Genomic DNA, 15,589 nt, shown 5'->3' on the forward strand with positions numbered 1-15,589 from the left:
TGGTATGTGAAGGCTTTTACAGCAACACAGCTTAGTGAATTTTTAATATACAATTCTTTTTGTCAGGGTTTTATATAATAGAAAAGATGCAGAGATATGTGGCACTTCCAAGTTTGTTGCACATATATAGGGATGGATTCAACTAAATAGGTGCACCAGTGTGAGCCAGCACAGTGAGTCCCACTAGTGAGATGGGACTCCCCCCTTCTCTTCCCCCCATGCACCCCTCAATTAGCTCTGAAGGTTCTGGAAAATCTTAAAAACAGGATGCAGGGGGAGGAGAGGGGAGATTGTTCCATTGGGCAAACTGAAATGCTTGTGCTGACAGAATTATTCGAAGAGCACAACACTGAATTTGCTCCCTGTACTTCAGAGAACCGAAGAATTTTATGGATTGAAAGAAGTTCCTCCGTATTTTCACATTTTAGTTTCTTGATAGCATAAGCACCAGCTGCAGGAGGCCAAGACTCTTTGGGCAACCTGAGTCTTCTTTCTTTCTTTCTTTCTTTCTTTCTTTCTTTCTTTCTTTCTTTCTTTCTTTCTTTCTTTCCTGGGGGCCGTGGGCCCTCATGGTTGATGCAGAACCCTGAGCTGGGCATAGAGTGACCTCTGGATGTTGCACGACGCCACATGCACGATGTCAGGATGTCGCGTCTGGCCCCCTCAATGTTCTTTGGAAGATGCTGCCTCTGCTCCACTGTACACTCACTTGATACAAGTTTGAGGAATCTGAGGCAAGTGTACGGCAAGAGGGATCGGAGGCTGTGTTGAATAAAGGTCTTGTCACCTTCTGCAAGAGCAACATACTTGACAGAAACCTAGTTTGGACCAAATATTTGGAAATGGTCTGTGTACTGCAACTCTTGTAATTATTATAATAATCCAGCATCAGGTCCTAAAAGTGTTGCTTGCTAAGCACATGCACCAACTGTCCCTATTTTCTGGCTGTCCCAATAGCAGCAGAAGCTAATCTGTTTATGCACACAGGTCTCTCCTCCTCCAGATGTCTACCAAGATGTGTCACAACCAACTGTCCAAAAACTATTACAAAATGGGGCAAGATGTACCTCCGTTCACCACATGGACTGTGTAGTTTTATCCACACTTCCACCATGGGCCAAGCTGTAACTCCATCAGATGAGGTGTACAAGCCCTGAAGGCATGCCTGCATACCTGTTACCCACCACTAGCTATATCTGGAAGTCCGCCATGGGCGTGACAAGCCACCGGCTTATGTAGTGAAGAAACAGAAGGATTGCCAAGCAACTGACAGGCCACAATAGATGGTTCATGGCCTGGGTCTGGGTTTAGTCAGCCACAAGGTGTGTAAACTTACTCTGAGGCATAATACAAGTCTCTGTGTAAAGATTTCAAAGTGGAAAACAGTATGATTGGGGCAATTTGGGGCATTGGAAAGGGAGGGGATTAATGCGTTCTCTGAAAAGGCATTAAATTAAGCCAGTTGGAATCCCTTGAAATGCCCACATGGCTTAAATATAAGGACAAAGCCACTAACACTGGCTTTCTGTCAAGCCAAAAACAAGGTGGCCAGATGTCCTGTTTTGCAGAGGACAGAGAAGGGCTTATAGAGGATAGTTCAATATTTGAAGGGCCATCAAAGAATGATCTTGTATTTGAAGGAGTCCTCTTTGAAGAGTGTCCTTCAAAGTCAGATTTAAAGAGAAATAGACTTAAGCAAAGAGAAGTGGTGGGCCTTGAAGTTTCCCATCAACATTTCACACCTGGACAGCAGACTAAGCAGGTACACATGTATCACCTGGCCACTGTCTTCCCCACTATGGTGAGATGAATTGTGTTGCTAGTTAAATTATAGTACTCATTTTTATATTTGAAGTTATCCATATAAATAAGCCTGTACATGTTTTTATGCAAATCGGTACCCTCTTTTGTCTTTTTTTGGGGGGGGTGACATAGGCTGAAATCTGTTGCTGTTAGCAAAGAAATAGAGGCATAGATTTACTGGGATGAAACAAGGAGAAGAGGTCAAGAGACCTCAGGCTTAGAAGAACAGAAAGAGCAGGGTAAGCAATTCATATAAATACATTCATCTGGAGAAAAGAAAGCCTGTATTGGTGGAGACTGCCAAGCTGGTCATGAGCCTAAAATATCAGAGCCTGCGCTGCAGTTCAGCATCTTGTAAAGAAGATGACAAGACCTTGTTTTAAACTCTACGATACTCCGAAGCGTGGGAATGTGCAGGGGAAAGTTCACAGTGATAAAGAAACAGGCAGGAGTTTGAACTGTCCTCCCAAGTCAGTTTGCCAACACACATTGCAGAGCAAACCCTTTTATGACCGCCTCCTCCGAACAGGTTTTGATCATGTTAATAAAGAGCCTTCTGCATAGGTCAAGGACAGGAGAGAGGATAATATCAAACGGGAACCATTCCCAGGGGATTCAATTACAAAGTTGCACCAGCAGCTTCCTGGAATCATCTTGGCAAGGCTTCTGGGAAAGACAACACCCCACCCTAGCAGCCCCAATAACCAAAGAACAGGCATGAAGTGGGGGAGGGGAGGAGAAGAGGTTGGTTACTGTGTTTGGCGCAAAGCACAGTAAATAGGACTCTCGGAGATGCACGAAATGTGCCAGTTCTCCCCTCTTCCCAAATCCCCCCTCCCTGCCCTCCTGATCCCCTGCATGAGCCAAGGAATGGAGGCAGGAGCCAAAACCAGATCGGTTCCAGTAAACAGGCTGCTGCTTCCATAACTTTGGGAATAAGCAAAGCCACCGTTAAGGGCAGGATTCCAGCCAGAGGCAAGAAGCTGTTGACTGAGCAGTGGAGCAGGCTGAGCAGTGAAGCAGTCGTGAGCGATTCTGCTTCAAGGAGGCAAATAGTTGGTGTGATTGTGATAGTGGTGGGATCAAGCAATCCTTCGTCCCACCTGCCCCACTCTTCGACAGAGCCCCACCTTCTGTTTCTGCCTAGCTCAGAGTCATGTCTAATACCTCAGTCCGCCCCTTAACAATGAACCACCTGTTGATTGGTGTCATTGCTAACAACAGACAACTTTCTTCCCTGTCCCCTTTCCACCCAATGAACTCTATAGCACACGGCTTCTTTGGGACTATTCTGTTGATACAATGTCAATGGTGCCCACCTCTTCCACTTCCCACTGTGCTTCATCCCATCGTGCTTCTGCCAGATAAATGGCAATGATGTTGGTTTGGGGAAGGTGGCTTCATGGTCCTGACTCACCACGCAAGGCCACTAATGCACATCTGTCCACAACAGTTTACCCATCATTTACCTTGGGGTTTCTTTTGCTTCTGTCATTAACAACTATTTTCTGATATTCTCCCCACTCCCCCAGTCACCTTATATGCATCCTTTAAACGGTTCCAAACCTTTGCAGCCTCTTCGCCCACAGTTCAGCCATCATTACAGGTTGGATAGCTTTAACACTTGTTGTTCTTGGGTCTTTCCAATTCTACATGTTGCCTTTGGAATTGTTCCAGAGTTAGAAACAACATTGGCAGCTGCTGGGAGCTTTCTGTATTTATGCTACAAGTTAGCATCCCCAAGATATCCTTCCTATGCCCATATCCTCTTGCCCAATAATTCTATCCCCTCATCCCCATGTTTGCCTAGAGTTGAGGTAGGCCCCATCCAGCAGCTGTTCAAATGACTTCTGTTTTGCTAAAGCAAGCTTACAAAGCTAGAAATTCTGATTTAGTGCTGTTTGTCTGTTTTTATTTGGTAGCTCTGTGAGGTCTGGCCTCTTGTGTGTGCCCACCGTTGCTTCTGCTGTGATAATGCGGGCTTCCTGTGTGCTGTTGGCTGTGTGACTCTTGATCACCCACAGAATTATAAAAATAGAAGGAGGATCATCAGAAGGCACCTAGTGAGAGGCAAAGGATAACATATCTCAGGCAATCCGAAGGTAGATTTTAAGCCCAAAATGGATGTGATCTTGCTAAAAATTGTCAACAATGGTAGTGGTGCTTTTCTGCCACTGGTGGAGGCAGTGGAGCAGGTGGGTTCACCCTTGGGCATGCTGCCTGGGGGGCTTCTTCTGAGGCAGCAAACTCACCCTGTCTAATGGCTGGGCCAGCTCTGCTTCAAAGAATCATTCAATCCTTCCCCTGTTGCTTTTACTCTTTTTGCCTCTTCAAGAGTGAGAGGAACTGCCTGATCGATATCAGTGATCTAAAAGGTAAAGGACTCCTGGCAGTTAAGTCCAGTCAAAGGTGACCATGGGGTGTGGTGCTCATCTCACTTTTCAGGCCGAGGGAGACAGTGTTTGTCCACAGGCAGCTATCCGGGTCATGTGACCAACATGACTAAACCACTACTGGCATGCAGAGGACTGTGATGAGCACAGAAATGCCATTTACCTTCCTGCTGCAGCAATACCTATTTATCTACTTGCACTGGTATGCTTTTCCGAATCCTAGGTTGGCAGAAGCTGGGACAAAGCAATGGGAGCTCACCCCATTGCACGGATTCAAACTGCCGACCTTCCAATCAGCAAGCCAAAGAGGCTCAGTGGTTTAGACTACAGCGCCACCCACTTCCCTACCAGTGATCTACAAAGGTTGTATCCAATTGGAGGCTTCTGGGTGCGAGCAGAGACTGGTGATATAAATGTCATGCAGTTGTTCCTAGAAGCCTTGAGAAAAGAACATGCTGCACAAGAAGAGAAGCTTCTAGAAGCCATTTGATTTCATCCCCAGCTAATTTCCCCCTCTCCTGTCACAGGAAAAACCCACCAGGAGAAATTTAGAAGATCGGTTTGCAGAATCACTCTGTTCTTGGGTGGTCAGATGCACTCTGAGCAGGAAAGCAAAAAATAAAAATAAAAATCTATTGACTGACCCTCCTTAAAAGTATGAAACAAAGAAACAAAAAGTGCCCTGGGACTGGGAGAATATGCTGAACACAACACAGTTCTAGTAAACACCAGATAAAGTGTTATCATGCAGAACACAATGACAGTAGTCTATGATTTACAGCTCCTCTCTCAAGATAGCCTTGACCACAAGACTTCTCCTAGCCACAACCCCTCTTTGTCTCAAAATGTTCTTTACGATGTCCACATCAGCCAAGCAGTGGCAAACACTGGAAAATCATGCATCTCGAGGCATAATAATTAATACAGAATGTAAAAGCCTTTTTCATAATTAACATAGTATATTCTGTCTGCAAGATGTGCAGCCTGATCAGATGATGTTTACTTGGAGATAACAAAACTTATTGCACATTAGTTACTTATTGACATTCTTCAGCTAGCCTCTCAAGAGTGTTGACAAAGGGCTCATCCACACTTCTGCTTGTCCTATGCCTAGAAAGCATGGGGTCTAAGCTGTTTCACACTTGACCTGAGTTTTCCAGGCACAGGTCTGAGCAATTTCCCCCCTGCCCTGCTCCTTTCCCAGGGAAAACCCACTCTTTAGAGCAATCCTAAGAAAACCTGAATTTGCCTTTTGCACCAATTGAGCACTAAAGAATGGGTTTCCCCAAGGGAAAGGAGTGGAGCAAGGGGAATTGTGAATAAGCCCAAAGAGATGCTGTGCTTCCATGACTTTCAGCTGTTGCTTCAGACTGACATGTGAATTATAGTCTAAATAAATTATTGGATGGAACCAACTGACATATTTATTCTGGCTGATTAATTGATCCAGAACATTTTATATTGAGTATGAGGCGCTAGATGCCCTGGAGCTTTCAATCCCACATTCGCAGTCTGTGGCTCTACAGATGCTGTTGGACTACAGCTTCCATCATCTCCATCTATTGGTTATACTGGCTCCAGCAGATGAGAGTTGGAGAACCGTAGGTTCCCAATTCCTGATCTAGTGTATGGTTCAGAGGACCCTTAACTATATATTTCCATTGCCTTTTTTAAAAAATGCATCTTTTTATTTTCTTACCTGAGTGATTTCATTTTATTGTTTTATAAGGAGTTTAACGTTCACTCTAACTGCAAGGATGCAGTCTTGGTACCTAAGGCAAACAAACTGCAAGTCAACTGTTAGATCTCCATGGAGAAAATCTTAAAAGTTTGCAGGTAGGATGCTTTTTAAAGGAGGGGGGAGAGATACCAGAGATTATATGGGTGAGTTCTTGGCCAGTGTGTAAGTCTTCATTCTACACACTTCCTGTCTTTCCTTGGACACCCCTATCCCTACAACAGGGGTGACTAACCTGTCGCCTTTCAGATGTTGCTGGACTACAACTCCCACAATCCCTGAGTACTGACCACATTGACCAGGTCGGATGAGAGCTGCAACCCATCATTATCATAGGTCATAGGTTAGAGACCCCCTGCCCGATAGTATTCCAGTATCCCATAAGTGCCTTTCCTCCTTGCCACAAAGCAACCTTATACTCAGTAGGTTTTTGTTTTTGTATATAAAACAACTGTGCAAAGTCTGCAAATTAACTCAAAGAAAGTCCCTGGTTTACAACACATAGAAAATTGCTACAAATTGCAGAATTCATATTATATGGCAGCAAAATTAGAAGGCTTCTAACTCTTGATTCTAGCCCAATTTAAGTAGGAACAAATAATTCATAAAGGCCAAGAGAGGGGTACACTATATGACAAAAAAGAAAGTGGCTGTGGCTCAGTGGTAGTGCATTTGTCTTGCATGCAGAAGGTCCCAGGTTCAGTTCCCAGTATCTCCAGGTAGGACCGAGAGAGGCCCGTGCCTGTAACCCTAAAGAGCCCCTGCCAGTCAGTGCAGGTGATACAGAGCTGGGTGGAATAACGGGTCTGATCCATATAAAGCAGCTTCCTATTCCCCCGAGACTTAAATACCACAGGTTCTCCTAAGTAAGCATTTGCTTTATTCCCTGAGTTTTATTCAGTCTTTCCGCAATAAGCTATAAGCAGGGAAAGAATTCCTTAAAAGTCAAAAGCAGTGATTTATTGTTGTCGTTAAGGAGGTCACGGCACATAAGGGAAAACTCAAAATGTTTATAATCCCTCACAGTCCCATAGCAGTAAAGTTGAAAAACGGTGCCAGAACTGGACAATGTTTGTCCAACCCCAAACGCTCCACTGGCATCCTGGGGCAGGCTGTGAAAAGCAGGCAAACATAGCAGATGATAAAATAGATGGCCCCCGTGGCTTTGCTGAACTCCAGCCACTCCATGCATCCAACATGACCAGCTCTAAAACTGTCATTTGATTCTGCCTGTTTGGTTTCACAGGCCACACTGAGACATTTTCATCGCTTCCTCCACCCCCATTTATAGAAGCAATAGCAATAATACAGATGAGCCGGTCTCTATTTCAAAAGGGCTATAGGTGTTAAATGGATAGGTCTTGCAGGAGCCTGAGGCTTCCAAGGAGGCAGCGTCCTAGTCCCTGGGCTAGGCTTGAACATAAGAAGAGCCTGCTGGATCAGGCCAATGGCCTATCTAGTCCAGCATCCTGTTCTCACAGTGGCCAACCAGATGCCTGTGGGAACCAGCAGGCAGGATTCAATCACAAGAACGCTCTCCTCTCACGTGGTTTCCAGCAACTGGTATTCAGAAGCATTGCTGCCTTCAAGTCTTACTTTCATGCAACCCTGTTTTTATGTTGTGAACCACCCTGTGATCATCAGATAAGGGGTGGTGTACAAATCCAATAAATAAATAAATACATAATAAAAATAAAATATTGAAACAATGCAGTTCCAGCACATAAGCAAGCATGATGCGAGCACAGGAAGAAACACTGGAAGAGCAATAGTCAGGGGTTGGTGAATCAGTCTATTTCCAGTACATGTGTCCTTTTTACATGTGTCTTCTTGTCCTATTTCACTAGTAATCCATGAAAATTTGCATATTTATATATTTTTTAAAAGATGCTCAAAGTACACCCCCCCAAAAAAATAAGGCTTTTGACAAAGTTCCCCCGTTATATACTTGCGGAAAAGCTGGTATAATGTGGACTGGACTAGGTTTATTGCTAGGTGGATTTGTAGCTGGTTGACTGACTGAACTCAAGGAGTGTGCTCAAGAATAGTTCCTTGTCATCCTGGGGGGAAAGTGACAAGTGGGGTGCTGCAGGGTTCTGTCCTGGGCCCATTGTTGTTCAACATCTTTATCAATGACATGGATGAAGGAATTGAGGGGTTGCTCATCAAACTGAGAGGGGTAGCCAATGGTGCAGAAGATAGAATCGGGATTGCCTTAACCGATTGGAGATGTGAATTTCAATAGGGAAAAATGTAAGATCCTACACTTAGATAGGAACAACCAGCCGCACAAATATCAGATGGGGGACACTAAATTTGCTCTGATGTGTTGAGTACATTTCAGGATGTCAGTGTGAAGTTGATAGGGCATCTTAATGATAGCCAAATATCTAAGCGGCTGTTTAGGTGGAGCAAGCTTGTTTTCTCCTGCTCCAGGGGCCAGGCCCCAAACCAATGGATTCAAGCTACAAGAAGGGAGATTCCAACTAAACATCAGGAAGAACTTTCTGACAGTAAGAGCTATTTTGACAGTGGAAAGGATTTTCACAAGAGGTGGTAGACTCTCCTTCCTTGGAGGTTTTTAAGAAGAGTTTTAGATGGCCATCTGTCATGTAAGATCTAGCTCCTGCTTTGCTGGGGGGTCCCTTCCAACTCTACAATTCTATGATTCTATGGATTTTAATACTTATTTTGATCCTTGAGATTAGCAAGCAATGTCACTCATCTACTAGAAAGACTGCCCCAGCTTGTATCCAAGCACTGTATTCTGCTCTGGTCAGACCTCACCTGGAGTACTGTGTCCAGTTCTGGGCACCACAGTTCAAGAAGGACACTGACAAACTGGAACGTGTCCAGAGGAGGGAAACCAAAATGGTCAAAGGCCTGGAAACGATGCCTTATGAGGAACGGCTAAGGGAGCTGGGCATGTTTAGCCTGGAGAAGAGGAGGTTAAGGGGTGATATGATACCCATGTTCAAATATATAAAAGGATGTCACATAGAGGAGGGAGAAAGGTTGTTTTCTGCTGCTCCAGAAAAGCGGACACGGAGCAATGGATCCAAACTACAAGAAAGAAGATTCCACCTAAACATTAGGAAGAACTTCCTGACAGTAAGAGCTGTTCGACAGTGGAATTTGCTGCCAAGGAGTGTGGTGGAGTCTCCTCCTTTGGAGGTCTTTAAGCAGAGGCTTGACAACCATATGTCAGGAGTGCTCTGATGGTGTTTCCTGCTTGGCAGGGGGTTGGACTCAATGGCCCTTGTGGTCTATTCCAACTCTATGATTCTATGATTCTATGATTCTATGATTCTATGATTCTATGATTCTATGATTAGAACCTTCAAAGCTATAGCAACGTTCTGGTGCTTTTCCACTGACCTGTAATCATAGATGGACTATAAAGGAGTGGGGAATTGCACACAGCAAGTTTCTAGCCCTCATGGTTACAGAGAAAAAATTCAAAATGTTCAGGTAGCATCTGTAGAAAGTTCATGAGTGCATCTCCTACTAATTGAGGATAAGAAGTGGTTGGGTTTTTTTGTAAGCTTCTGTTTTTAATCCCTTCTCCTCCTGCTGTTTCTTCACATTGGCCTACGCACCCCAACCACCGTCTGCTTTACCACCTTGCCAAAAGACTCTGCCCAGACTCAGCTAGTGCTTAAAGAAAGAGTACATTATTAAAAGTAAATGTGTGCAATTTTGTATGAATTCTTCTGAGTGCAGGTTTTGAGGGGGAGTGCAGGATACCTCCACTACATTGAAGGGTATTATCTTGGCATTTGATCTCTCAGGTCAGATCTTGGGTATGAAATGAAGGAATTCACTTACATAAATAGGAAGATCTGCGGAGGCTTCATCAGCAACTAAGAATCTTCCCCCAACCAAACTGACAGTGCATGGAAACGTGTTCTTCTGAGTCAGAATGTGAGCACAATGAGGGAAATAAAAAACAAAAGGAACAGCAGGAAATGAGTCTGTTTGGAAATTAGAACGGCAAGTAAATTTAGATCTGTCCTTTCTCTTTCTGGCATGGTGTGTCCCAAAGTAAATCATTATGTGTTGGACAAGTTTGTAATCCAAATAAAAAAAGGGGGACAGAAGGCAGGGAAAGGATTGGAGTTTTATGGAGGAATCTGATGAGGGAGAAGCTAGTTTTGCTCATGATAATTTAGAACACTTAAGGTTCCTGGATCCTGAAAAATCCCTCATGGCTCTTGTTTTCATGGAGCAGCAAGTCAGAGTAACCCAGTGAATTCACAGGGCGTGCAATTATATATGGCACTACTCTTACCTGGCAGTAATTGTAGTCAACACACATATCTTCAGACTGATGGATCTGCTCTCGGACAGACACTTACACATTGGTATATAAGAAGAAACACATCGCCATAAAAGAGGACAAAATTTAGCATTAAAATTGCACATGCTAATCTATATATAGATACAAATTCAGATTACTATCATTTGAGTAGAAATGCAGCACATCTGACCATAGTGGGTGACACTTTGACCAGGAGACCCATTCAGTCCACTGTTCAGATGTTGACACTTGATGAGCAACTTCAAAGCCCTGTTTTCCCATTTTAGGGATCTTTATACAGGGCTTGGACCAGACACCTCCTCAAATGGAGGTCTCCTTCAAATAAAAGGTTGTTCTCTGGTGGTCCTTGAAATAGAGGGCTGTCCTCTTGCAAGGTAAGACACATCATTTCCCTTATCTGCTTCTTGATCCTAGCCAGAATGCACTGCCTGGAACTGAGCCTATTCCAGCTCTTCAGATACTTTTGTCTTACTAAATAGCAGCACAGCAAGGCAATGCAGCTGCTTGGGAACCAATGGTTTCAAGCTTTTATTACAGATGTTTCCAATGTGGGTGGACCTAAAGCAGTTTAAACACACCATGAGAAATGCTTGCAATAGGTCTCACACACCCTGAGTGCACGTCTGCACTGCAACTGTCAATGGGTTTAAAACTGGGTTAACTGGAGTAGCTTTTGCCAAGAGGTACTGGGGAATGGTAGTTTTGCAAGATTGCTCTGTGCCTTTAACAAACAGCAGTTCCTGGTATCAACCACGTGAGAGCAATCTATAAGCCATTACCTCATGTTGTCCTAGGGCCTGGTCTGGAGATACATGATGCTACAATTGTGCCGAGGCTAAGCAGTTTGTTCTAGATGCTGTTATTGTTGTTCTTATATTTACTACAGTGGTACCTCGAGTTACATACGCTTCAGGTTACATACGCTTCAGGTTACAGACTCCGCTAACCCAGAAATAGTACCTCGGGTTAAGAACTTTGCTTCAGGATGAGAACAGAAATCGTGCTCCGGCGGCACGGCAGCAGCAGGAGGCCCCATTAGCTAAAGTGGTGCTTCAGGTTAAGAACAGTTTCAGGTTAAGAACTGACCTCCGGAATGAATTAAGTACTTAACCTGAGGTACCACTGTACTGCTCTTTATCAGAAGGTCCCAAAGTGTGTTACAGCAATTTAAAATGCACCACTAAAAACAGTTTTATGAAATAGTGGTATGCTTTATGTGGTTGTGGGATACCTCTTGGGAACCCAAGGCATGTTTTCATGAAATTAAAATGGAATATAATAAAGAAATGGATAGATTACACTGTGGACCCTACCGTTCCTAAGGCTATCTCTTAGTGACCCATCTCAGAACAAGAGCATGTGATGACAGCTGGCTGAAGAAAGCAGAAAATGGACACTGCCTGAAAGCTGCATGAAGGGTGGCTTGTTTGAAGAGAAGATGGTCCCTGGTTGATCATATAACCTAGCCATACTTATAGAAGAGAAGGTCATTCAGTGGAATCACTCCAGAGCATGTTACACAACACTCACCGCTTGGCTGTGTTGCCTGCATACTCAGAGAAGTTACTGGGAACACTGCAAAACTTTTCCAAGAAAGAGTAATATATATGCTATAACTCTGCTTGCAGGGTAAGATTTTCATCCCTTGCTTGAGATTATGGAAATACTATTCTACCCTCCTCCCCCTCCCCATCATGTATTTATTTTTTAAACAAGTGAATCCATTCTCTAGCCTTTCATTTTGCCTTTTCACACTCGCTTGGGGAATAATGAGTTTATTGCCCAGTCTGAAAGGGAAAGTTTTTGGGATCCTTTTCATTAAATGCACAGTGCTACCTTCCAGGTCTGCTCCGGAAGCTTTCTTATTGCCCGCCAGAAATTTACATCTGTTTGATTAACGTTTGGGGCTTTTGTGATTTTGCTTATTCTGGTTTAACCAAAAGTTAGCTAATTTCCTTTCGAGGTATTGGCAGGTGCTGTACATTCTCTGCAATAGGTGTGAAAGGATGTCATAGATGTCCCTCCTCCTTGCGCCTTGGAAGATATTTATGCTTCACAATCAGAATGCAAGATGTTGCCATTGCCCTTCATCTTTCAGCTCTCCAGAAAGGGCCTTGAGGCCAAATGTTCATCTGTCCTTCTTCTGCAGCTGAACCAGGGCCAGCACTACCATTAGGCAAAGTGAGGCAATCAGCAGAACACACACACACCCTCCCACTCACCCCAGACATTCCTCCTAAGCTCTGTGGCTATTCCTCTCTATTGGAGATCAGAGTTGTGTCAAGCAGCATGTCATGTACTCCCGAAGATAGCACGATCCCTTATAATGCTCTCAGGTGCCATGAAAGATGTTCTCCCTTAGCCAGCAAGGTTCCTCCTCTCCCATTTACCGTATTTCTCCGTCTATAAGACATCCCCATGTATAAGATGCCCCCTATTTTGGGGGACTTGGATTTAAGAAAATGTGGGGGGAGAGGACCCAGAGTATAAGACGCCCCCTAATTTTTGACATTATTTTTTAGGGGGGGGACCTAGTCTTAAACATGAAAAAAATATGGTATATGGACTTGATTGGTAAGAAGGTAGTGACTTCTTCCTTTAGGTTTACTGGATGTCTGTGGCTTTCAAATTCAAAATAGTGTGCTCCTCAAATTTCTGCAAACTCATGGGCTATGTGCCGAGTGGACAAAATGTTAAACAAGGTAGTCTGTTGTTCAGACCAGCACCAATGCCCCAACTATGAAGCTCACTGAGTCACTCTGAGTGTTGGAAATTACAGATTTGAGTTGGAAACATCATAATCAGAAACTGAGGTCTGGTTCAGAGAAATGTATGTCCAAGCTGTGCAGTCCTCTTTAAGAACAGAAAGAATGTCCAACTTTGCTTTCTTTGATTGGGTGGCAGTATAACCATCTGGATTGACTAAGCTTGGTATAAATTCTAGGAAATTCTGGCCTTCTGCCCTTGCAAGCTTGACAGAGTATAATATGCTGGGGGTACCAGCTTCCCACTTTCCTTCACAATCTCCAAGATTATATTTGTGTGCATCTGCCCTTGGCTGGACTTTGACACAGAACAAATCATATCTCTCTACCTAACATTAGCTTGCACTGAGAAATTTACATTAACACCTGATTAATGGGTAGCAATGAAGGTGATCCCTACTATAAATGATGGTGTTTTTATTTATGAGCCTGCTAACAAATGTTGTTGAAAGTGTCATTGGTTTATTCATATTCTAAGAAGGGGATAATGTTCAGTGTGAAACAGAAACACTGTTTATTTTTCAGCTGATGAAGTCAATTCTATATTTATTTAACTGTTGAAAATGAGTTAAGGAAATGTTGCAATTAGGATATATATATATAAGGTTGTTCTTTTGGGGGGATGGGGTTTTGTGTGTGTGTGTGTCTATGTCAAAATGCTTTGGTGGTTTGAGTAAAATGAATCTCACCTACAAAATCACTTGCTGAACCTCATGACAGGAAGGCAAAGGAACATTTCAGAAAAGTGACCCACTGGGGCTAATCTAACAGGGAACTTATGAGAGGAAACATTTTGTAAACCTGATTCCGGAAATCTGACAAACAGGAAGACCTGGAGAAATATTCAATGGGGTGATGAACTGAAGAGGAAAAGTCAGAGAGAGAATGGGCTCTATACACTGTGTCGGGTAAGTGGCGGGGGGGGGGATAACATAGAAAATAATTAATTGTGCATTTCATTTGTCTGGGGAAGCTTCAAAAAAACATTTTATGAAAGCAGCCATACAAGTAAAATCCATCTGCTGAGAATAGCTGTGTTTCTAAAGTAAGCAGCAAAGCAGGCCTGGGGTTAGAATACTAAAGTCTAGTCTGGCTCCAAGAGACCATACAGCGCAGCAAGAATGGGCAACGTGTTGCCCACCTGATGTTGCTGTTCCCACCATCCTTGCCCTTTGGCCATGCCTTCTGGTGCTGATGGGAGTCAGAGGCGAACAATATCTGGAAGACCGCAGGTTCCCCATCCATGAAGTACAGGAATACTGTGGAGGTTGTGAGTTAGAATTTGGCAAGATAGGCAATAATTGAGGTTCAAGCTAAAGCACAGACATGGGGAGGCAGTCCAGAACAGATTTAGCACCCACAGTCAAGGGTTCTGGGGGGATCCTTGTGACATTAAGAACAGAAGAACATAAAAACCTACTGGGTCAGGCCAAGGGCCCATCTAGCACAACATCCTGTTCTCACAGCGGCCAACCAGATGCCTGGGGGAGGCACACAAGCCAGACTTGAACACAAGAGCCCTCTCCCCACCTGCAATTTCCAGTAACTGGTATTCAGAAACATACTGTCTTGGGCAGTGGAGGTACAGCATATTCATCAGGGTTGGTGGCCTTTGAAGGGACCATCAGGACATCCTTGTAATTGTGTATCATAATTATCTGTATCATGATAGAATTGGAGTGGTTTTACACAATCCTGCTTTTAATACTGTATGTGCCTGCCAAAGTTTTGTGATGGATCTGCTTCATTTCCAAGTCAGTGCATGTCCTGTGGTTCCCTGAGGAAATCCTGTAACTTTTCATAACACAAATTTAGAGGGTTGCTGTTGTTTGGGTCTACTTTTGTTGCACTCTAAGAGAAGAATAGGGACGCAGGTGGCGCTGTGGTCTAAACCACAGAGCCTAGGGCTTACCAATTGGAAGGTTGGCGGTTCAAATCCCCACGAGGAGGTGAGCTCCCGTTGCTCTGTCCCAGCTCCTGCCAATCTAGCAGTTCGAAGGCACATCAAAGTGCAAGTAAATAAATAGGTACTGCTCCGACGGGAAGGTAAACGGCCTTTCCGTGCACTGCTTTGGTTTCGCCAGAAGCGGCTTAGTCATGTTGGCCACATGACCCAGAAAAACTGTCTGTGGACAAACATCAGCTCCCTCGGCCAATGAAGCAAGATGAGCGCCGCAACCCCAGAGTCGTTTGCGACTAGACTTAACTGTCAGGGTTCCTTTACCTTTTTTAGGTTTTAAGAGAAGAATGCCTCTCCAGATGGCAGTAATACAACAAGACTGGATTGCAGGACAATGAATAAAGCAGAATCTTGTGTGGATGGTCCAGTGTAAATCCATCACTAGGCATGATTATTGCATCAGTGGCAGGCTGCAGAAAACACCCACAAATAAGCCACCATTCTGGAGGGGCCCTAGGTGAGTAGAATACTGGAAAGGCTTCTCAAATGTTACATGTTTCCTTCATGGAAAGTAGGTCCATGTAGGAAAAAGCATGAAACCTCCATGTACATTGTCACTTGCACCTATCACACATACATCTCTCTGGCTTGCTTATATAGAAGTGCTGA

This window comes from Podarcis liolepis, assembly GCF_965112155.1.
Source record: "Podarcis liolepis genome assembly, chromosome: 1".
In the NCBI taxonomy this organism is placed as follows: Eukaryota; Metazoa; Chordata; class Lepidosauria; order Squamata; family Lacertidae; genus Podarcis; species Podarcis liolepis.